The sequence below is a fragment of the Vombatus ursinus genome, unplaced genomic scaffold, assembly GCF_900497805.2.
Source record: "Vombatus ursinus unplaced genomic scaffold, bare-nosed wombat genome assembly UNPS02014801.1, whole genome shotgun sequence".
Classification (NCBI taxonomy): domain Eukaryota; kingdom Metazoa; phylum Chordata; class Mammalia; order Diprotodontia; family Vombatidae; genus Vombatus; species Vombatus ursinus.
In genome coordinates this window covers 24482443-24505171 of record NW_020954579.1, presented here as the reverse complement: position 1 = coordinate 24505171, position 22729 = coordinate 24482443, and the positions used below count along the sequence as shown (strand labels likewise).

Below are 22729 nucleotides of genomic sequence, written 5' to 3'. Positions count from 1 at the left end.
GGGAGAGAGAGACAACAAGCAAGCAAATATATACAAACAAGCTATATACAGAATAAGTAGGAAATAATTAATGGAGGGAAAGGAGTAGAATTAAGAGGGGTTTCAGGTAGACTTCCTATAAAACAAAGGATTTTAGGTGAGACTTAAAGGAGGTCAGGGAAGGTAACAGACAGAGTTGAGGAGTGAGAGCATACCAGGCAAGGAGGACAGCCACAGAAAACGCCTGGAACTAAGAGATGAAGTGTCTTGTTTGAGGAACAGTAAGGAGGCCAGTGTCACTGGATCAAAGAGTAAGCCCAGGAGTAAGCTATAAGAACACTGGAAAGGTAAAAAGGAGCTAGGTAATAAAGGGCTCTTTAATGCCAGAAGCATCTGTATTTGATCCTGGAGGCAACAGGGAGACACTGGAGTTTATTGAGTTAGGAGAGTGACAGGGTTGGACCTGAGTTTTAGGAAAATCACTTTAGTGGCTGGAGAATGAATTGGAGTAGGGAAAGAGCTTGAGGCAGGCAGACCTACCAGCAGACTATTGCAACAGTCCAGGTGTGAGGTGGAAAGAAGTGTAGCAGAGTGGTAGCAGTGTCAGAAGAGAAAGTGGGGTGGGGTGGGGTGAAGGTGAAATAGGACAATTGTGAGGAGTCAAGGATGACTCCTAAGTTATGAGCCTGAAGGACTGAGAGGATGGTGTTGCCCTCTACAGTAAGAAGAAAAGTATGGGAGAGTTTAGGGGAAAAGATAATGAGTTCTATTTTAGACATGCTTAATTTAATATGTCTCCTGGACATTCAGTTAGAGATTTCTGAAAGACAGTTGAAGATGGGAGACTGTAGGTCAGCAGCAGAGAGGTTGGGGGCAGGATCGGTAGATTTGAGAATCATCAGCATAAAGGTGGTAATTAAATACATGGGAGTTAATAAGATCACCAAATCAAGTAGAATAGAGGGAGAAGAAAAGAGGATTCAGGACTGAACCCAGAGGGACAGTATGGTTAGAGGGCATGATCTGGATGAGAATCCAGCAAAGTAGATTGAGAAGGAACATTCAGATAGATAAGGAGAGAACTGGGAGAGAATGGTATCCCAAAAACCTAGAAAGCTGATTATCAAGGAAGAGAGGGTGATCAACAGTATCAAAGGCTGCAGAGAGGTCAAGGAGAATGAGGACTGAGAAAAGGCCATTAGATTTGGCATCCAATATCTTCCTAATGGCTCTTTCATTCTTACAATTGTATGTAAAGTTCCAAAGCTTCTTAAAAAACCAAAAGTTAAAACTCAAATTTTATAGTATCAAATAAAAAAAAAAACACTTGGTTGAATAAAATCGAGCATAAAAATGCTTATGGGAAGCTTGAGTTCTTTGTGGTAGAGACACTTTTAAAAAAAATGTGTTTGGACACAGACTATAGATTGTACAAAGACAGAATAGGGATTCACTGGCTTTCCTTAAAATGCAGGGGTTTAAGATGAAACTTCAGCAGCCCTCTAGAGAAGAACTTTACAACCTCCTTCAACTATTCTTCACAGGTAAGTTTCATCTTTATTCCTGCAGTGTCCAAAATCAAGGTACTTGAAATCCTGAGAAAAAACACAGGCAATCTTCATAGGATCATAGATTTAGAACTGGAAAGGACTAAAGATCATCTAAAGATCATCTAGTCCAAGGGTTCTTAACCTTTCGCAGTGTGGTGACCTATGGGCTACCTTCTCACAATCTTCTTAGAATCTTGCCTCATAATTTACTAGAAAATAAAACAAAACTGAGACATTCACTAAGAGCTCTCTCTTCTCCACTCTTCCTGAAAGCATATCATTAAGGCACCTACTGATACTGTCTCCTTCACAGGAAGAGATGGTCCTTCTCTTTGCCAGGGAAACTCCTTTACAAGCACAAGTGATCTCATTCAATCCTGTATCCTCCAGCAGTCTTGACTCTTGACTTCCACATAATTCTTAAATCACTGTCTATTAACTTCTTCCTTACTGCCTTCTAACATGGCCAAGTCTCCCCCCTCCTCAAAAAACCTTCATTTGTCTGCAGTAGCTATCATCCTTATTCTCTTCTACGTTTTGTGGCTAAACTCCTGGAGGCCACCTACAATAGGCAACTCTACTTTCTTTCCCTTTCATCTTAACTTTTTTGCCATGGCTTCTAATGTCACCTTTCAACTGAAATTGCTCTTATCAAAGTCACTAATGACCTCTTAATTGCTAAACCAGATCCTCACACTTCTTGACCTTTTATACTTTCAATTACCCTCTTCTAGAAACTCTCCTCCTCCTCCTGGTTTTTGTTATATTTCTCTCTTCTGACTCTTAACTTGTCTGATTGTTCCCTCTCAGTTACCTTTGCTTGGTGTTCATCTGGGTTGTCTGCTAACTGTGGAAATCTCCCAAGGCACTGTCCTGGGACTTCTCTTCTCCCTCTACTTATATGTCACTTGGTGATTAACTCTCATGGCTTCAACAGTCTCTTAAAAATTACTTTGATTTGAGGTTTCCAAGCTCTTGTTTGCTGTAGCCACGAGACTAATTAATTAATTAATTGATAAATTCAATCAGACAAATTCTTTTCGGTAGAATGGCTTAATCAATGTAGTCCTATCCTTCCCTTATCTAACTTTCCTTCTAATTAAATTGTAAACTTCTGGAAGGGAGGGAACAGGGCTCAAAATTATTTGTATCCCCCCAGTGTTTAGGAAAGAGACTTGTAAACACTCGGTATTCAATGAAAATGTCTAGACAATTAGAGTGATAAAGAAAAACTATAAATCCATAAGTATTCACTAAGCACCTACTTATGTTCCAGGTATATACAAACAAAATATGTTTGTTTGTGGGGGGATATACAAACAAAAATGTAACAGTCTCTTACCTCAAGGAGTTTACATTGTACCCCTTTCCTAATGACATATCATACTTTGAATAGTAGATACATATTTTATATATTTTTTTACATTTCACAGCTTTTAGTTCCAGACTAGACCCTGCCATTAATAATAAGAGGATATATTTCTATTTTGCTTTAGTTTATAAGGGCTTTTCCTCACAACGAAAGGTATATATATATCATCGTTCTATTTTCCTGGTGAGGAAACTGAAGACCAGAGAAGCTAAACAAGTTTAGAGCTTGAGCCCAGGTTTTGCTGTTGGGTTTTTTTTTTTTGTTGTTGTTGTTATTTTGTACTTTAAATGTAGTCATCTTTCCTCTTATCCATAATGCCTCCTAACTCAGTGAGTGACTCTGGGCAAGTCAAGTCACCTCTCTGAGCCTGTTTTCTCATTTATAAAATGAAGGGCTCGGACCTAAAGCCTTTTTCCATCTGGACAGTTTCCAATTTGATCAAGGATCCTATTAATGTGACTGGCTACAACTCTCAGGAGTTATTAGAAGACCTGAGAGAAGAGAAGAGCTGAACTCCCAGAGACAATTTCCAACTAACTTCCCAATCTTTCTCAATTGGCCCGTTTTACTTAAACTGGACGAGTTAGGACTTAGCAGCTACACCCTACTCAACCCTCCCTAGAGTTTAATTAATTAGCATAATAAAACCTATTGAGTCAAACTAGAAAAGTGATTCCCCTCAAAAAACTTCTCCTTAATTATTGGGTGCAGCTAATTACATAGAACAATAAAAAGTTATTCCAGAAAAGCTCACCAGCACATATACCCTAGGCAATGTGAAAGGTGACCAAAAAGTGTTTTCTAACTTACTTTGTTTTCTAAACAGTAACCTCATTGGGGGTACAAGTTAAAACCCACTAAACTTCAAGATAACTGCTGCTAACTTTCCAAACACAACCTTACTAAGTAGCTAATGGCTCGGCCCTGAAGTCCAAGGAGGTTTCAGGACTAGTCCTCAGTCAACTATTTAACAAAGAATTAAACAAAGACCCACAGTTGATGGGTCACCTTGAGATATAGAACTGTAACTTGAATTAGGAAACAACTCAAATTAGGGAAGTATCCTACAGCAACTTGCAGTAGTTAGGTAGTATGGTACACTAGACTTAAAGTCAGGAGAGACCTGAGTTTGAACTCCACCTATGACACTAGCTGAGTAACTACTAGTTCTTTAATCTCTTTAAGCCTCAGTTTCTTCATCTGCTATTTAAGGACAGTATCACCTATAATTCATAGGATTGCTGTTAGGATCACATAGTTATTTAAATCATTTTGTGAACTCAATATGTTCAAGACTGAACTCTTCACCTCTTCTCTCACCCCCATCCCCCAACCCTTCCTTCTTCCTAACTTTCCTATTACTATCAAAGACAAGGTCATCCTCCCAGTCTTTCAGGCTCACAATCCAGGTGTCATCCTCCACTTCTTACTCTCGCTCACTCCCCATGTCTAATCAGTGGGCAAGTCCTATCATTTCTACCCAAATCACCTCTCCTCTGCCAGTGCCACCATTCTGGTTCAGGCCCTTTGCCTCATTCCAGTCCTTTTGCAATAGCCTGCTAGTTGAGGTTCTTGCCTCAAGTTGCTTCCCCATTACAATCCTTTCACTCAGCTATCAAATTAATCTTCCTAAAACACTGATCATAAACCTCCCCCTTTCCCTCAATCAACTCTAGTGGTTCCCTATTACCTCCAAGATCAAATATAAAATCCTCTGTTTCCCTTTTAAAGTCCAACACAACTTGGTTCCCTCCTACCTTTCCAGTCTTCTTAGATTTTATTCCCCTTCCCCCTACATCCAGCTCCTTGAAAGCAGAGATTGGTTTTGCCTTCCTTTGTATCCCCAGAGTTTAGAACAGAACCTGACACATAGTAGTTGCTTAATAAATGCTAGTTAACACAGCATTTTTTATTATGATGATAATCAAGAGAAATATAAATAATGTTACTACAAAACTAGTTGATTCCACAGAAAACATCTCTCTTTAAACTGAAATCATAACTGGGTGAAATACAGGGTCCTTTACTTTCAAGTATGTTTAAAAGTAGGAATACTAATTGGCCCTTCTCATAAAGATGATTCTCCTACATTCAAATCATTAGGACACAAATTTTTGTTCCAAATGTTTCTGCCCTAGGCTTCTTGAAGATTCAAAGTATATACTTTCGGACTAGAGGTATAGATGTAATCTGTAGTCATGAAAGGGACCCTTTTTGTGATGTTGATCTTATTCAGTGAACAAACCCTCTACTTTGATTTCATGTGGAAATAATTTGCCTTTTGGCTCTTAAACTAACTTGCTATGTGACCACAGGCAATTTACTTCATCTTTCTAGGTATCAATTCTTTCATCTGTAAAGTGAGGAGGCTGGAATAATGATTCTAGTTCCTTTTGAACTCTAATTCTAGTCATCCTGGTGTGGTATGACAGAAAGAATACTGGTCTAGGTGTCAGGAAACATGGATACTGGTCTTGGCTTTTTTTTTTACTAGGTCATTTCATCTCCCTGGCCTTTAATATCCTCATTTATAAAAAGGAGATTGAAATGGGCGACACTTATTTCAATAGTGCATAGTGGCCTAGAAAAAGCATTGGCTATGGAGTCAAGATTCTGATTGCAGGCTCGGCCACTTATTTGTTGTATGACTCTGGACAAGTCATCTCACCTCTCCGAAATTCAATTTCCTCAACCAAAAAATTGGGTGTTACTTATACTGCTTAACTCATAGGATTATTCTGAGAAAATCAATCTGTAAACCTTAAAATACTGTAAAATGTCAGCTATTATGATAAGCACCATGAATTTACAAAACGAACTATCCCAGATAGTTGTGGAAAGTAGAGGGCTGCCCAAACCTGAACACCTGTCAGAGACTAAAATCATACAACAAAGAATGTATAAAGTGCATATAGTAGATGAATTCTTAAGCCTAGATCCAGAGGTTTGATGGAAAGCTCTAGAGAGTAGAGAAATTGTCTTTCCTAATTCAGTTTTATAGTCATGTGAGTTTGTCTGTTAGAATGGTATATTCATTTAAAATGTTGAGTTCTAAGGAGGCAAGTAATTCATTTTGTGACTGAATAAACTACTTAAGTGCCTCAATTTCCCCTCTTATAAAATAAAGGTTTGGACTAGAGATAATCTCTAAAGTCCCTTTTAGCTCTAAAATTCTAGGATCTTCTCTGATATTTATTTGCTATGTAAATTACTTTACCTTTCAGTTTATTTTCTTTATCTCAGCTTAATTCAGCAAAAATTATTAAGTGTTGTGTTAGTCCAAGGAAATACAAAGACTTTTAATAGAAGCCTGGGTCCTTAAGGGGCTTACTTGCTATTGGAGCAGATACTATTCTATGCAGATAAACAAATACAAAGTGTCTACAGTGTAGCACAAAGTAACTCAAATTGATCTCTATTGCTTTGTGACCTGGTTAATGGCCTCAAGTTTCTATGTGAATAAAAGGAGGGAACTGGACTAAACGATTTCTGTGGTTCCTCCCACAGCTAATATTTCCCTGAGTATAAAATAGGAGTAGTAACAACAATCTCACCTTTAATCTAGTATTCTTCAAAAAGATGCAGAGAAGCAATAATTTAATACAAACTACCTTTTAACTTCCTTGAGGGAATAAAAATCTCATGATAAATTTAAAGACTTCAAATTCTCTTCCTACTGAATATACTTGAAATAACTGACCATTCTTCAGGGGCTTAGAAATATGTTAAATTATTAAGTTTCACTGTAATTGTTATTGCTTAATATGACATTCAACCTGTATTCAGTAAAAAGGCACAGCATTGGCTATTCCATATTGGCAGCTTTATCTTCAGTAACTTCAGAACAGTTTCAAAAGGACACATATGGAAGTGATTAACAGCAACTGATACAAGCTGCCACTCAGCAAATGTGTGGTGTATTTCCGTTCTTCTTAAAGGTGTAACCCTGGAGAACAGCTTTCAACAAGTTGTTCCAGTCCATAGTGGTTAAAAACTAGTCTGTAACTTAGGTGAAGTCCACTTGTACAAGAAGTCCAAACTGTACAGTAAAAAATCCCAAGCCTTTCCAGAAATGCTGCATAAGCAGCACTGAACTATTTGACAGAATTCATTCTCCAATTTACTAGACCATGATGTTGCAGACCGATCCAAGAATTTAATTGTGTTCTCCGTGTTCTCCCTGGAAGGATTTCCATTGAGGAAACTCCTCGTTTGAAAACCGCAGAAATAAAACTCTGGGGTTAGTGGCAGTCATTAAGACAGTAGAACTTGCTTTTCCACTTGGTTGCACTGTTTATTTACATACAGTATGTTTCTATGTTGGAAAGTCTTAAGTGAAAGAACCTCAGGACTATTTCTACATTGGCCATACAAGATGTATCACTGACTAAAATGCCATAGTGCAGTGCTTTCTACCCCAAAGTGGTTTACCTCTAAAGATTTTACCATAAACTCTGAGGCTACAGAAGAATAACTCTACTACTGGGGAGAGGGAGGGAAAACCATACACTTTCTGTAACACCTTTCCCACTCTCAATGTAGAAGCTGACTCAGCTATAAATTGCTAGCTTTAAACTTTGCAAACATAGGAATGTCAGGTGGAGGACCTAACGTGCCAAGTAGTTGCTTCCAAGGCTGGTTTCTCACCAAAGTGTACTTCCAATGTTGCTAGTCACCTATGTCATTTTTTATTTCTTCTTTGTTGAACATAAGGAAATAACCCATTTCCTTTAAAAAGCCATCCTCCTTTGCAAAACAGCTGTGACACTTGCCGGCTACAGGAGCGGTTTGCTTCGGGTGCAGGGAAGAAACAGTTTAAGATGGGAGGGGAAACCTGCAGTCACAGAGAGCTACAACTTTGACAATCAAAACATAATGATTTGGAGTCTACTGCGAAAGCTCTGCCCGTCGAAAAAAGTCAAGCATCACAAAGTAATTGGCCTTGTGGCAGTAACTTTACTTTCTTGGGACAGCATGGGTCTGCGCCCTAGCTGTGTGCAGCGCGGAGCCACGGTGAGGTGCCTCTGACATTCAGATTCTGATGACGTTCAGAGAACTTCATGCAGGACTCTCAAAGGCAGGGCTAAATACCAGCCGTCAGCAACTCCCACAGAGGCTTAAGCCCCTTACTTGGGGGGCACTTCAAGCAAGGCCTCTATTTTAAAACAAAATTTTAAAAAAATTCACAAAAATTAGACGAGAGGTATGATAGATAGGCTAACATCCTCTCTGCCCTCCACCAGGGAGAGGGCTTGATCTCTCTAAATTGTGAAGAAAGAAAATATTTTCATCATAAGCTCTCCAAAATGTTGAGATGCTTTCCTCGGTGCGCCCTATTCACCCGCCCCCCGCCCCGCAATAAAATAAATACACAATCAAACTTTGAAACGCGTAAATAATAAAGCAAACTCACCAAGTTAGGAGAGAAGAGAATAAACCCCAAAAGGTTCTCAATAAGGCGGAGGCTTGTCCTCCCCCTCTTTATAAGCAGCTCAGAGACATAAAAAGGGTTAACCCTTTGGGGCCCTAGAGACCCCGTCCGGTCTGGAAAGAACCCAGAGAGTCCCCGCTACCCTCCCCTCCCCCCCCCCCCCCCGGGCCTCGCGCCCGCCCATTTCCTTCGCCTCCCCCCCGCCCACTGGGGCCCCCCCCCCCCCCCCGACCACACCCTACCCCCTCCCACCCCTACGATGCCCCCTTCTCCCCTTCTCGTCTGTCTGTCAGTCCTCCTGACTCTCTCCCTCCGGTCTAAGCCTATCTCTTATCCGATACCGGCTGCAGCCGGTCTCTGCCGGCCTCGGGGGCGCGCCTCCGCCGACCATGTGCTGCAAGAGGCAGTGCGCGGGGTGCGGAGGGGGAGGTGGAACCGGCGCGCGCGCGCCCGGCCCACTTGGAGCCGGAGCGCGCCGGAACAGGGGCGCACCCGCCCCCTCCCAGTCAATCCTGCCACTCTAGTTGCAGCCCCCCTCCCTTCGGCGGCTCCCGTGTTCCACGTCTCCGCCTGGGGTCGTGTAAGGTAACTGCGTCGCTGTCCTCATCCAGCTGTGCCGCGGCGACAGCGGCAACAGCCCCAGTCCCTGTTTAGAGGGGCGGGAAGGGGGCGCTTCGCTCGGTCTCTCCCGCAGGGTGTACTGCGTATTCCTATTCCGCACCCCCAGCATATTCCCACCAACCCCAACTCCCATTTTTAGGCGGTGCGACAAGGCGTCTACCCCAACCTCGCAGGAGCCCTTTCCTTCCATGCCCTAGGAAGCCCGGGGATAAATTACACCTTTGCTCATCCCCAGCCAAAGCACGGGTAGAAAGGTATTAGTAGGGGGGTAGCGGACTGCGAATGGAGACGGGCTTCCACCTTCCTATTATGAACCTGTGACCACCGCCCCTCTTCTCCCCAGCTAAAAGACGCGCGGAAGACCTTGCACCAGTCTTGGTGGCTAGCTCTTAGATCCTCCCGCCCCAGTCATCTTCCCTCTCCTGCAGCTGCTTGTGGAACTGAAACACTCCTGTGGCAGCAGGAATTGGGGGTGGAATGAGGCTTGGTGCGCGTGGGACCAGAGCCCGTCGCTGCGCTCCGCTCCCGGTAGTAGTGGCTGTGGCTGTGGCAGCAGCTGCGGCAACTTGGAGCCGCCCTTTGAAAACAGGTTCCTTGTAGTTTGGGTGTGAGACGCTTGCGGCTTCTTTAAAAACCCAGTTTCCTTTGGTCTCCCATCCCCTTCCTTTCCCCAGTTTCATCAACTTATACATCTACTCTTGGCCCCTTACCCCACCCTGGGTTCAAGGAGCAGGGTCCCAGCTTGCCCAAAGGGAGCGCAAACAGTTCCTTCTTTGCCTCCGGAGCTGCCCTGCTGCAGCCACCGTTACGTTGGAAGGGATGGGAGAAGCCGGATGCGCAAAGGCTGAGTCAGCACAGCTCTGTTCCTATGAACGGAGTGCTAACTCCTCCCAGCTGGGAGATGGGTGGCTTACCCTTGGCTAGAAAGTTTCCAGGGAAGGACGAATGTCCTGACTAAAGGGCTCTATCCCTAACCATTTACTGTGATTTTGAGCCACTCTTTCCCTCCCAATACCCTCCCCACCTCACAGTAGCCCTCAGGTACGGAGTATGGTGAAGGAACATGTTTTCCAGAAGCAAAGTGTGTATGAACCTTTTCTATATATCGATAACATGTGTTTATATAAATGACACATAATGCATAATATATGCAATACAAAATATAACATATGCAATATTTTTTTTTTTGGTTAATGTGGCAGGAGGTCTCAGTGGAGTACCCCAAGGATCTGTAGTTGGCCCTGTGTGATTTAACATTTTTACCAATGGCTTTGATAAAGGTATGCTTATCAAATTTTCCAGTGACACAAAACAACTTTGTGACGGATAACTAACACACTTGATGGCAGTCAAGAACCAATGAGCACTGGACTGAATTTAGTAAAATGACATTCAGTATGGATTAATTTGGGTCACATTTGGGTACAAAAAATCATCTTCACAAGTACAAAGATGGGAGAAGCATAGTTAGGCTTCAGTTGGTCTGGAAAAGATGGAGGGGGGAATCCTAGTGAATTGCAACCTCAATATGAATTATCTATGATATATTAGCCAAAAAAAGCAAATAACATTCTAAAAGGTATTTGGTAAGAGGTAGAGCTTGCATGAATAAGAAGGTTATGAACTCCTCTGTGCTCCAGACTGTTAGATCTCTTCTGGAACGTTGTATTCAGACCTAGGTGCCATAGAGTAAGGACAATGGTGAAATGGAGCTCTCTGGAGAAGGACAACCAGGCTGGTTAAGGGCCTTGGTTCCATTTCATGTGAGGATTGAATGAAAGAACTGGGTGTTTTTAGCCTGGAGAAGAGAAGACTGAGGAAATAGAGTGGGACTGCAGGACTTCATCATACCTCTTCCTGGTACCCTCATGTTCCCTTCCCTCCCACTCCTACTTCCCATCTTTTCAGTTTCTTTTTTTAGACTGTGAGCTCTTAGAAGACAAAAGGGACTGCCTCTTGACTTTCTGTGTATTCCCAGCACTTAGCACAGTGCCTGGAACATAGTACATGCTTTAGAAATATTTTTTGATTGACTGGATAGCTACCTTCAAATATTTGAAGGGCTATCATTTGGAAGAGGTATTCTACTTGTTCTGTTTGACCCCAGAGGGCAGAGCCAAGAGCAATGGTTAGAAATTGCAAAAAGACAAATTTAGCCTTGAAATCAGGATAGATGATAGAGCATATATTAAGGACTTTACCTGCTGGGCACTGTGCTAAAGGTGCTGGGGATATAAAGATAAGAAAACAAGAAAGTCCATATTCTGAAAGAGCTTACATTTTAATAAGGGAAGACAAAACATAAAAGGAACTGGCAGGTGGGGTTAGAGAAAGAAGATATTCTTATGGAAGCCAGGCAGCCAACGAGGAGGTTAAAGCAGAGTCATCTGGTGGTGGCATAGAGAAGTGGAGAGTGAACAGTGTGATGGGGTCTGTTCTCAAAGTAATGCAGTTTTAGGAAGGGACTCACCAATAATTAAGTTGGCCTTCAGGTCAAATTGTCCTCAGAAGGCCATGCTGCTGGTGTGGAGGAGGAGCAGAACAGTATAGTGGTATAGGTGGGGGAAAAGCTTCCTAACACTTAGAGGTGCCTAAAAGTGGAATAGACTGTTTTGAGAAGGATGATGCCCCTTTGTTGGAGGTTTTCAAGCAGATAATCACTTGCCAAGTATGTTATAGCAGGGATTCCTTTTAGCCATGATTTGGATAGATGAACACTGGAGGCTCTTGCAACTCTCAGATTCTATAATACCTGCTAAAAGAGTGTTAACACCATTTAAATTGGGGGACCCTGGACAATGTTCCAGTTCCTGACCCTAGTTGTAGCTTTACTTGAGCTTATGTCTAATAGTGAGATGCTCTTCAGCCTCCTCACCTGTAACCACCAATTAACCCTATCAGAGGTTTATATCAATGGAAGATAGCTCATGCACTAAGAGCTATCCTTCAGATCTTGCCCAAGGAGACCAGCCATAGTCAACAATTCACTTCTCTGCAGATTAGATGTTCTCATCTGCCCAGAAAAAGACTTTTATCTTTAGGGAGTCATAGCAATGATGATGTATGGAGAGCTCAAAACTGAAAGATGTATATCTGGGATTGGAGGGTGGTGGAGAAGAAAAGTAAGCAAATTAAATTTTAATTAAAAGTCTTCCTTGCCACTTAATTTCTTTCAGGTCCCAGAAGCCAATGTTAAAATGCTTGGGAGTATAATGAATGTCTATTTAGTTTCTAAATATGTGTAATTTAATGTCATTAATAGACAGTGCTGGGTTTGCACACCATCTGACACAAATGGAAGGCGCCCAACATATTTGGCGAACTTTATGGAAGGACAGGGATGAGTCTTATAGGATGGACAGGCGTGGATGACTTTGGGCCTACATTGTTGCCCAGATATCCTCACAATGAGATTACAGATCCACTAGAGTTTTAAAGACTATAACATGGTCATTGAATAGGTATTTTGGTGACCAAAATATACAATAAAATATTCTTAACAGTAAAACAATACTGAATATTATTTAATTTTTCTTTGATGATTGGGGTGTTTACAGTGCTGTAGGCATCAAGAATATTGGTTCTCATTGTTCTTAAAAGCAAGAAAGTACCAGTAGAGATTTCTGCTAGATAGAATTTTACATAAACCAACCCTTACTGTACAGAGTCCTGTTTAGGAAAACAGACTTCAGTTAATGTTACTTCTATCACCACTTGGTTGTGTGAATTCAAACAAGCTCCCTCTATATAGGAGATACAGATGACTCACATTTCTCTAGTGCATAACACATAGTAGGAACTATATACAATAAATTCTTGTTTTCATTATTGGCTTAAAAATAGGGATGAATACTCAAAGTCTGAGGGTGTGATAAGTGTTAAGATTTATTATAAGGAGAAGATAGGCTATAAGGATAAAATATATGTTATAAGGATAAGATAGATGTTAATGTAACATCTTATCAGATATGTTGAGATATAACATCTTATCCTATTAAGGATAAGGTAAAACTGAAAATAAAAGTCAAGGACAACAAAAGGTGCTTTTTTTTTTTGGTAAGGCAGTTGGGGTTATGTGACTTGCCCGTAGTCACCCAGCTAGTGGTTTGAGACCAGATTTGAACTCAAGTCCTCCTGACTTCAGGGCCAGTGCTCTGTCCACTGTACTACATAGCTGCCCCAAAAAGGTGCTTTAAAAAGCTACAATATACTAGCTTCGTGACCCTGGGCAAGTCACTTAACTCTGATTGCCCCCCCCCCAAAAAGCTATAATAGGAGAAAAAAAGGATCAAAGAAAGTTTAGAACCTTTGATCCCAGGTGAATGGAATGATAACTGACAACCAAGAGAAGGCAGAGCTACTCAATTCTATTTTGTTTCTGTTTTCTTTGCAAAGAATAACATGTTTAACATTTTGATCAATGACCGATAAAGTCATCAAATTTGAAGATGACATAGATGACCTTTGTATTAGAAATAACAAAACAAAGATGACTTTCAGGGACTTGATAAAGAAGATTAGTAAGGATGGTAAAGATAAGTAGGAGGGCAATTAATTGCCCTTGATGAATTCAAGTCATCTGGCCCAGATGCACTACATCCTTGGATACAGAAAGAACTGGCAGGTATGATGGCTGAACTCCTTTCAGTAATATTTGAAAAGCCTAGGAAAACTGGAGAGGTGCCACAAAGAATGGAGACAGAGAAGGAACAGAGTCTATGAACTAATTCAGTGAACTTGACTTTGATTCTTGGGAAAATTATTGAAAGAATGAATAAAGAAATGGTTGTAAAACATCTAGATAGGAAAGCAGTAGTTATGTAGATTACATGGCTTCATCAAGAACAGGTCAGGCTAGAAATCCTTATTTCCAGGATTTCTAAACTAGTAGATGAGGATGTGGGTATAGTTTGTTAGATTTTAGCAAATCTTTTGATAAAGTATCTCTATGTACAGTGGATAGAGCACCAGGGTTGGAACCAGGAAGACGTGTTCAAATCAAACCTCAGACACTTATTAGCTGCGTGATCCTGGGCAAGTCACTTAATCTCTGCCTCGGTTTCCTCAACTGAGGAGAAAATAGGGATAATAATGTCAACTATCTTGCAGGGTTGTTATGAGCTTTAAATGAGATAATAATTATAAAGTGTTTAGCATAAAACTGGCACACAGTAAGTGCTACATAAATGTTATTATTATTAGTAGTAGTGTACTGTTTTGTGGAGAAAATATATATAGAGATGGATTAGATGCTCATACAATCATATGAATTCAGACCTAGTTGGATGGGCTGGACACAAAGAGCAGTTGTTAATGGTTCAATGTTACCATGGCCAGAAGTCTCCAATTGAGCATCCCAGGCACTAGTACTTAGCCCTGTGCTAGTTAATATTTTAATCAATGACTTAGATAAAGGCACAGATAACATGTTTACCAAATTAGTAGATGACACTAAGCTGTGAAAGATAGCTGAATGAGAGGTGTTAAACACTTAGCCCACAGCACTCACTAGCATGGCCAAACCAGAGTAAAATATAATTGGGAAATATTTAACAAGAAATACAAATATAATAAAACATAATAATATTACGTATTTTAAAACTAAGTCCATATGTGCCCACAGGGATCCTTATGTATAGATTAGTGGACTCCATTTCTGTTTGAGTTTTACACTTCCAAGCTGGATCATCTAGTCAAGGTCCAAAAGGATTTTAACAGTCTAGAGCATGGGGCTGAATTTAATAAGATGATATCTAGTTGAGGTAAATGGAAAAAAACAAAAAAACAAAAACATCGTACCAAGTGTAAGATGTAGGAAGCATGGATAATCTGCAGTTTTGCCGAAGACTTGAAGCTCAGTATGAGTCAACTGGGGCATATAGAAGTTAAAAAAACAAAAAAGAGCCAACTTTGAATTCCATTGTGGGCTTCATTAAGAAGGGAATAGTTTCCAAGAATAGGCAACATCATTTGTCCTGTTGTACTCTGAGCTCATCAGGCCTTATCTGTATTGTGTTCAGTTCTGGCTACCATAGTTTATGAAAGACATTGATAAGATGAAGAGTGTTTGAGGAAGGCAACCAAGATGGTCGTCAAGTTGAAGCTAGATGATCACTTGTTGGGTTTGTTATAATGAGGATTTCTTTCATGTGGCTTTGACTAGAGAGATACTCAGGTTCTTTCCAACTCTCAAATTCTGTCACCTATGCATGATCAAATGTTCTCCATATGTATTGAAGACAGAGGCAATATGACATAGGAAGGAGCAATGGATTTGTAAAAATAGAATCATAGGATTGTAGCCCTGAAAGGGAATTTGAGAGATTTGGTCCAACCATTTCATTTTACAGATGAAGGAACTGAGGCATAGAAAGGTGAAGTGACTTGTTCAAGGTCACACAAATATTAAATGATAGAGCAGGGTTTTAGGATTCAGCAGACCTGGGATACAGTACCATTTACTACCTGTGGGGCAAATTACTTCTTTTGAGTTTTTACTTTCTTTTTTTTTCCCCCATCATCAATATTTGTTGAGCATTTGCAGTATACTAGGCACAATAGAACATGCAGAAAAACATTGTCCCTGCCCTTGAGGAGCTTACATTCTATAACAAAAAATACACCTCTCTCTTTAAATGGTATTTTGTGTTTGGTGTTTTCTACAAGGGTGGTGAGGGAAAGATTTTGCAGTGTGAGCTTTGGGTATAACTCAGCCCCACCATCGTTTGGTGAGAGGATTGGGTTAGGGGAAGAGTTTAAGGCAGACAATAACAGACCATTCAGGGTAGGGTTTAGAGTGAGATTGAAAAAAAAAGCCACTATCTCACTAAATTAAGGGAAGATTTCCTATAGGAAATAGGAATAGAGGCAAGAAGTTTGTGAGATGCAAGCAAAGGAAGAAAGGAATCTCAGATACTGAAGCCAGAAATATCATGCTATGTTTCCCCACAAACACCCTCCCCGCCTCCACCACCAGAATAGGAGTATGGTTGGTGACAAGGCAGAAGGAGAAAAGGCTAGAAGGTATACCTGACAAATTGGAATATGGGATTAAAATCCAGGGCAGGCTATAAGAATAGCAACGAATTCTTTTAAAGAGAGACATTGGAAGCACAAACCTGATAGTTAACCAATGTCACCACAGATCATGAGACTTGTAGCTTCCATAAGTTAGAAAAATGCCATACCAAAAATTTAAGTGAAATGTACGATTTTATTCAGACCACCACCTTTTGTTTTAAAAGAGTAACTGAAAATCATGGTGGTGGAGAGTTTTTACTTTCTTAGCTAAAGATGATGATAATCTTATTTCATATTCCTTATGATGATGATGAGGTATGTAATATATGTTAGGTGTTAGCTATTCTATAATGGAACAAGAAGAAATGGGCTTAACTTATAGCACAGAGTGTTCCAACAAGGTTCTTCAATATTGGATTTCATTTCCACTGGGTTTGGTTTAGGTATACTCCTGCCAGGAATGAAACAATTCAATTTAATTCAACAAACATTTAAGTATCTGTTGCATGCAGAGTACCGTGTTACAAACTGGGGAAGATACAAAGTGTGGATGACACAAACTCCTGACTTTAAAGGGCTTCTAGTTTAGGAGAAGGAGAAGGCAGGAAAGCAAGCTCAAGATGTGTTCCTGGGACAGAGAGTAATCAAGTTTAGATGGAGTGAATCTAAGAAGAGTGCATGGAGGGGGCTAATATGAGAGAAAGCTAAAAAGGTAAGGGAAAACTCTGATATCTTCAGCTCCTTTCTAGCTTGATGATTCTGGTGTCACAATCAAAATATGCCACATTTGCTACAAAGGTTTAGTATACTTGTTGCCCTGGACACTGCAAATTTGAATCCTTTCTATCAGGTTTGGCCCAAATTAAATCTGGTTATTCTAGTTTCTTTTGTCATCAGTGATTCTATACTGATATAGAGTTAACTCTCAATTATCCAGAGAACACATAGACATAGATAATTCACATCAATTGATAATTTTCAAAAATGTTTTTGGAACATAGACACGGATACACATTTTTAGGCATACACATTTTTATGTCTTCCTTACCTCTGTCTGTCTTCCTTGCTGTTTATAGAGGGGAAAAATGAAACATTTACTTTTGGGTAATTGAGACAATTATAAAACCAAAGCTCCTCTCACCATTGCCAGCTTCAAATTTAGTGTATGTACATTTGTCTGAATAGTTCAGAATTGAATTACTGTAAAGCCTGGCCCTTGCTTATTCAATCCACTGGGGGCAGCATGGAAACTTATTGTTATACAGTGTTAATCAATCCCTGCTCCATCCCTGTCCCCCAGACAAAAACAAAAACACCTAACTATTTAGCTTGCAGCAGATAGAACATGGAATACTCATTTTTGTGAGTTCATATCTGGCCTCAGACACTTACTAGCTGTGTGACCCTGGGCATATCACTTAACCCTGTTTGCCTCAGTTCAACTGAAAAATGAGTTGGGAGAAGGAAATGGCAAACCACTCCACCATCTTTGCCAAGCGAACCCCAAATGGGGTCATGAAGACTGGGACACGACTGAAATGACTAAACAACAACAACAACAACAACAACAAAAGAACTTTTGGAATCTTGGGACAGAACCAGAAAAATCAAGAAATTAAGTTAAGAACTGTTATTTCTAACCTCTGTTATGCCTGTTACAGCTCAGGAAGTAGACAAAGTGTCCTCGTATTCCTTCATTGCAATGAAGCAAGCCATTATGGTGAATTTTTAAAACTTTTATACACATTCCTGGGAAATAAGCTCTATGTAGCCTGTTTATGCACAACTTTTCTTTCTTTCCTGCTTAGGGAAATTTGCATGAAAATAAATTCCTTTGTTCACAGTTGGCCTGCCTGCTTTCCATCAAAGTTATAGTCCTCAAACTCTTGGTGTTTGATGGTTAAGCAGACTTGACACTGGATTTCAAATAAGAATAAAACAGTTGTCAGTTCTGTAGCGTCTAAGCTGGAAGGAAGTTTATCACATTGTTCAAGATTTAAAACCTGTGGTTCTGTAAGTTTGGGCATATAGGTATTAATACCCCACACTCAGGAATAGGGTTAGTCTTTAGTCAAAAATTATATCTGGAGAAAAGTGTGGTTTTGGTATCCTTGACATCAAAGAGGGGAAGGGATATTAGGGAGATTTTTTGTGAGTACATCCACCCTCTCTCCCGACTCCTTCTCAGCCAAAGTTAGAGTTTAGGTTGGTAAGAGTACACTTCACTGAACCAGAATTAATATTTTAAAATTCTAAACTTTTATTTGCGTAAAGAGCTTGATGAAGCAGTTTCTAAGTGCATTTTATTCTTAATTAATCAACAAGCATTTATTAAGCATGTGCCAGGCACTATGCTGGACCCTGGTGATACAAAGAGAAAAATGAAATAGTCCCTGCCTGCAAGGAGAGCTCCTTCCTAATCCTGTGCCTTTTAAGGGGGTCTCACTATATCCCTGGGTGGGGTACTCTTCCCCTCCTCCCTACCTCTACTCTTCAGCTTCTTTTTACCTATTGTCTTCCCCCATTAGATTGTAAGTTCCTTGAAGGAATAAACTGTTTTATACTTTTCTTTGTATCCCCAGCACTTAGCACAATGCCTGGCATACAGTAGATACTTAATACATATTTATTGGCTATTGTCTATGTCTCCTTAGAACCCTTATATATCCTTAGGTGTCATAGAGAAAAGTGAAAATCACAGAAGATTGAGGGTTAATTTTGTTGTCTTAGTGGTTTTAGGAGGAGACGAAAGTAGGAGGGACAGGTGACTATACTGGGAAGGACTGGAGGAAGAAAGGGAATGAAATCATTATTGTATAATAGAGGTAGATAAAACAAAGACTATATAGTAATGGAGGAAGGAGTTGGGGGGGGAAGATGGGGATCCCATGAACCTCACTTTCATCTGAATCAGATAAAGGAAGAATGAACACTATACCCTTTCAAGCTCTTCCCTCCCCCAGATATTAATATAGAATTATGTTATGCTCAAAACAGAAATAAGAGGGGATAGGAACAAGGGAAGAGTGGAGTGGGGTTGGAGAGAGAGGGCAGGATAGGTAAGGGAGTAGTGATGAGCAAAACAAATTCCAGTGTTGGAGAGGGGAACATGAAGGAGAATTAAAAGAAGAAATAAGAGAGAACAAAAATCTGGGATTAGAGCAAGGTAAAGAGAAAAGAAGAACTACAGCAGAAAGGAATTAGACTGTTTCACTTACAAGATTATAAATGTCAGGCAAATTCCCTCTTTTCTACCACTTTTTTATTTATAAAGAAAAAGGTGGGTTCAAAGATAAGTACAAGAGGACAGGGTGGCAAGAAATACAAATTAATCATAACTGTAAATGTGAATGGGACCAACGCACCCACAAAACAGAAGAGGACAGCAGAATGGATTAGAAAACAATCTGACAATATGTTGTTTACAAGAAATTCCTCAGACGCAAAGATTCATATAGAGTTAAAATGAGGGGCTAGAGCAAAATCTATTATGCTTCAGCTGAACTAAAAAAACAGGTGTAACAATCATGATTTCAGATAAGTATATAGTAAATATAGATAAGGGAAATTATATCATTGCTTAAAAGCATGATAAAAAATCAATGTCAATACTTAATTTATGTGTATATACATACTTGTATATAATAACAAATGCTTAAAGGAAAAATTGAATTAAAAGGAGAAATAGATAGAACAAAATAATAGTAGGGGACCTTAATGTACCCTTTTCAAATCTTTACTATAGGATGAACAGAAAAGAAGTTAAAGATCTGAATAGAACTTTAGAAAAATTAGAAATGATTGATCAATGGCAGTTACTGAATGAGATTATAAAGGAATTTATATATTTTTTATCTATACATAACACCTGTACAAAACTGACCATGTATTTAGGGCAAAAAGGTAGTGAAGAAGATTATTTATGGATTATAATGCAATAAAATTATATTCAGTAAAGGGCCCTTACAGAAAGAATTAAAAAATAATTGGAGACTCAGTTTTAAAGATCAGTTCTAAAGAGCTGGTGGGTCAAAGAATAATTTATAGAAACAATAGATATTTCATCAAAGAAAATGACAGTAATGAGACAAAATACCTTCTCTATGGGACGCAGCAAAAATAATTCTGAGAGGAAAAATCACCAACTGAAAAACTAAGTAGACATTATAAAAACTAAGTAGGAGATAAATGAAATTGAAAGCAAAAGACTATTGAATGGACAACTAAAACTAGTAGCTGTTTCTCTTTAAAAAATTTAACAAAATATATAACTAATTAGATCACCTGATTTTAAAAGAGAGAGAGAGAGAGAAACCAAATTGTTTTTCTCAAAAATTACAACTACTGAAGGAATGCAGAAGAATATCATGGAAACCCATTGAGCTGAGAGCATATGGATAAAGGAGTGGTCAACAGTATCAACTTATAAAAAGAGGGACAAGTAGGTTAAGAACTGGAAAAAGACCAGTAGATTTAGCAATAAAGAGATTATTAGTGACCTGAGAGAGAGCAATTTCAGCCAAATGCTGGTAGATTTAAGTCAGTTTCAAGGGATTAAAAAGTTTGAGTGGGAGGTGAGAAAGTACAGAGAAGGAATGTAGAATGCTTTCTCTAGCAGTTTGATGATGAAAAGGAGAAGAAATATAAGACAATAGCTTGAGGGGTTAATAGTATCTATTGAAGGTTTTAGAAAATGGGATAGATCTGGGCATATTTCAAGGTAGTATGCAAGGAGCCAATTGATAGAGAATTTGCAAAGGAGAGAGGAAGAGGCAAGGGAATCAACAGTGAAAAGTTGAACTCGTTAAGTAAAGGAATAACATTTTGAAGGGAGAAAAGTGATGACAGAACCTGGAAAAATAGGGAAGGATAGAGTAAATAGAGGTTGCATTGAGAATGGAGAATAGATTTAGGAGGGGCATAGGGAGAGTTGGAAAGGAAGGAAATGCAGCAAAATCAATTCTGAGGGAGAAATTTATATGCTAAATAGTGTATAAAAATTAAAGAAGAGATTTTAAAAATTGAAAACAAAGAGACCATTGAATGGATAAATAAAACTAGTAGCTTAGTTGTTTTTCTTAAAAAAAATATGAACAGATCACCTGACTTAAAAAAAGGAGAGAAGAAAACCAAATTCTTTTCCTTAAAAAATGACAATTACTCATGGAACTCAGAGCAATGTCATGGAAACCCAGGAATATGAGAGCATATCAAGAAGGAAATGGTAGTCAGCAGTATCAACTGATAAGTTTCAGAGTTATGGATTGTGGAAATAGAACACTTGTGGGTGATTGGATCAAAAGTATGTGCATCTTTTGTTTGGCTGAGATGGTGTGAAGGTGCATATCATAGGACTTGAAAAAGTTGATAAAGTAGGAAGCAAGTGTATTGAAGGTACATTAACATCTAGGCTGAAGTTTGCCAACATACATAACACTAGGTTCCATAGCTTCTCCCACAAAGACTATATTGTTTGCTTTTTCTTAAGAGTAAAGAGACTCTTGAGGGACTGGCAGTTTAATTGTCATTCTGAATAGACTGTGAATAGACTGTGAACTATTATAACTGAAGACAGAATGGGCGAGGTACAGAGAGAAAGGATGAAGAGAATTTCTTTCCTGAGAGAACTCTTTTTAACTTTTAACTCACAAAGAAACGTTATGAAGAGAATTCTTGAAAGACTGCTATCCTCGGAAGTGAATGGTGGGATTCTGTTCCAAAAGTGAGAAGTCAAGTGACAGAGTTGACTCTGGTTGTTGTCTTTCTCACAGCTGAAACATTGTAAATGCCTATTTTATTAGTTGTTACATTGTTAGTAAATTGTATGGCCAGGAACTTATATTTAAGTATATGAAATTAACAATTTTGATATAGAGAGAGGCTTGAGTGACCGTGGGAAATGTGTTTTTTTCTGGAGCAGTAAATAGTGAATTTACTAAAGTAGGGTGAGAGGCTCAGAGAGGTAGCATTTTGGTTTGTTTGTTTCGTTCCTTGTTTGTCCTTCTTTCCCTAAGAGAACCTTGACAGCAAAGAAGGTGATGTCATGACTTGCAAGTGAATTGGATTTAAGTGAGGGAGGGGTGTGCAAAGTCACCAGCCTCACTCTCTCCTCTGAAGCCATGAGGGTCCAGTGGCAAGATATGGGTCAGGAAGACTGGAGATGGCCTCAGATGTAGTGGGGGAACTTGACGTTTTTAAACTAAATCTTTCCCAGGTCTCTGTTTGACTGATGTAATGCCCATTCAGTGATTAAGGCTAGGTAAGAAATAAGACAAAAAATGACCTCTTATCTAATAAAAAAAATCAACATGGGGGGAGGAAGACCCTAAGGGTTTTTGGCCAAAATAGAAACAATTGCTATTTACACTCACTCAGAGCCATCCTAGTTCAAACAATGAACAAGTGAGGCTTGGGCTGGCACCTGTTGTTGGTCCAGTCAATGAAAGCCAGAGTGATTTGGGTTTAAGACTTGGTTCTTAAAAAAGAAATCTAGCCGCCAAGGTTTAAGCAATCAAAATTTATATTCCTGATGATGAGGTAAGGAAGATGGAGTGCTCCAGGCAGATGGAGCAAGCAGGATGCAGGATGTGAGATATGAGATAAGATGCAGGGTATGACCAGCCAGAAAAGCCATCAAAGAAGACTATGCATTGAAGCTCCCCACTGTGGACTTACTTTTAGCTTACTTTGCTTTCACAAAGCACCCCAATTCTAGAACAACTCTTCCCCTCCCCTTTCTTATTATCTTTGCTAATC

At 39.6% G+C, this 22729-nt stretch overlaps 2 protein-coding genes across 8 annotated transcripts in view; one reads left to right on the top strand and one right to left on the bottom strand.

Annotated features, from left to right (window-relative positions):
- The window catches only part of SLC16A6 (solute carrier family 16 member 6), a 33488-nt gene extending 25043 nt beyond the window's left edge, over positions 1-8445 (bottom strand). Inside the window, exon 1 of the mRNA XM_027872867.1 lies at positions 8315-8445. The gene's annotated coding sequence lies outside the window, so the exon portion shown is untranslated. The remainder of the gene's footprint in view (positions 1-8314) is intronic.
- The window catches only part of ARSG (arylsulfatase G), a 176454-nt gene that overhangs the window by 33863 nt on the left and 119862 nt on the right, over positions 1-22729 (top strand). For 4 of the 7 annotated variants that reach the window (XM_027872872.1, XM_027872871.1, XM_027872873.1 and 1 more), the window contains exons 1-2: positions 8820-8917; positions 10156-10233. The exons of 1 other annotated variant lie outside the window; for it this stretch is intronic. The gene's annotated coding sequence lies outside the window, so the exon portion shown is untranslated. Of the gene's footprint in view, positions 1-8819; positions 8918-10155; positions 10234-22729 lie in introns of those variants that run through there. 2 more of the 7 variants (XM_027872876.1, XM_027872870.1) reach the window with 1 other exon arrangement.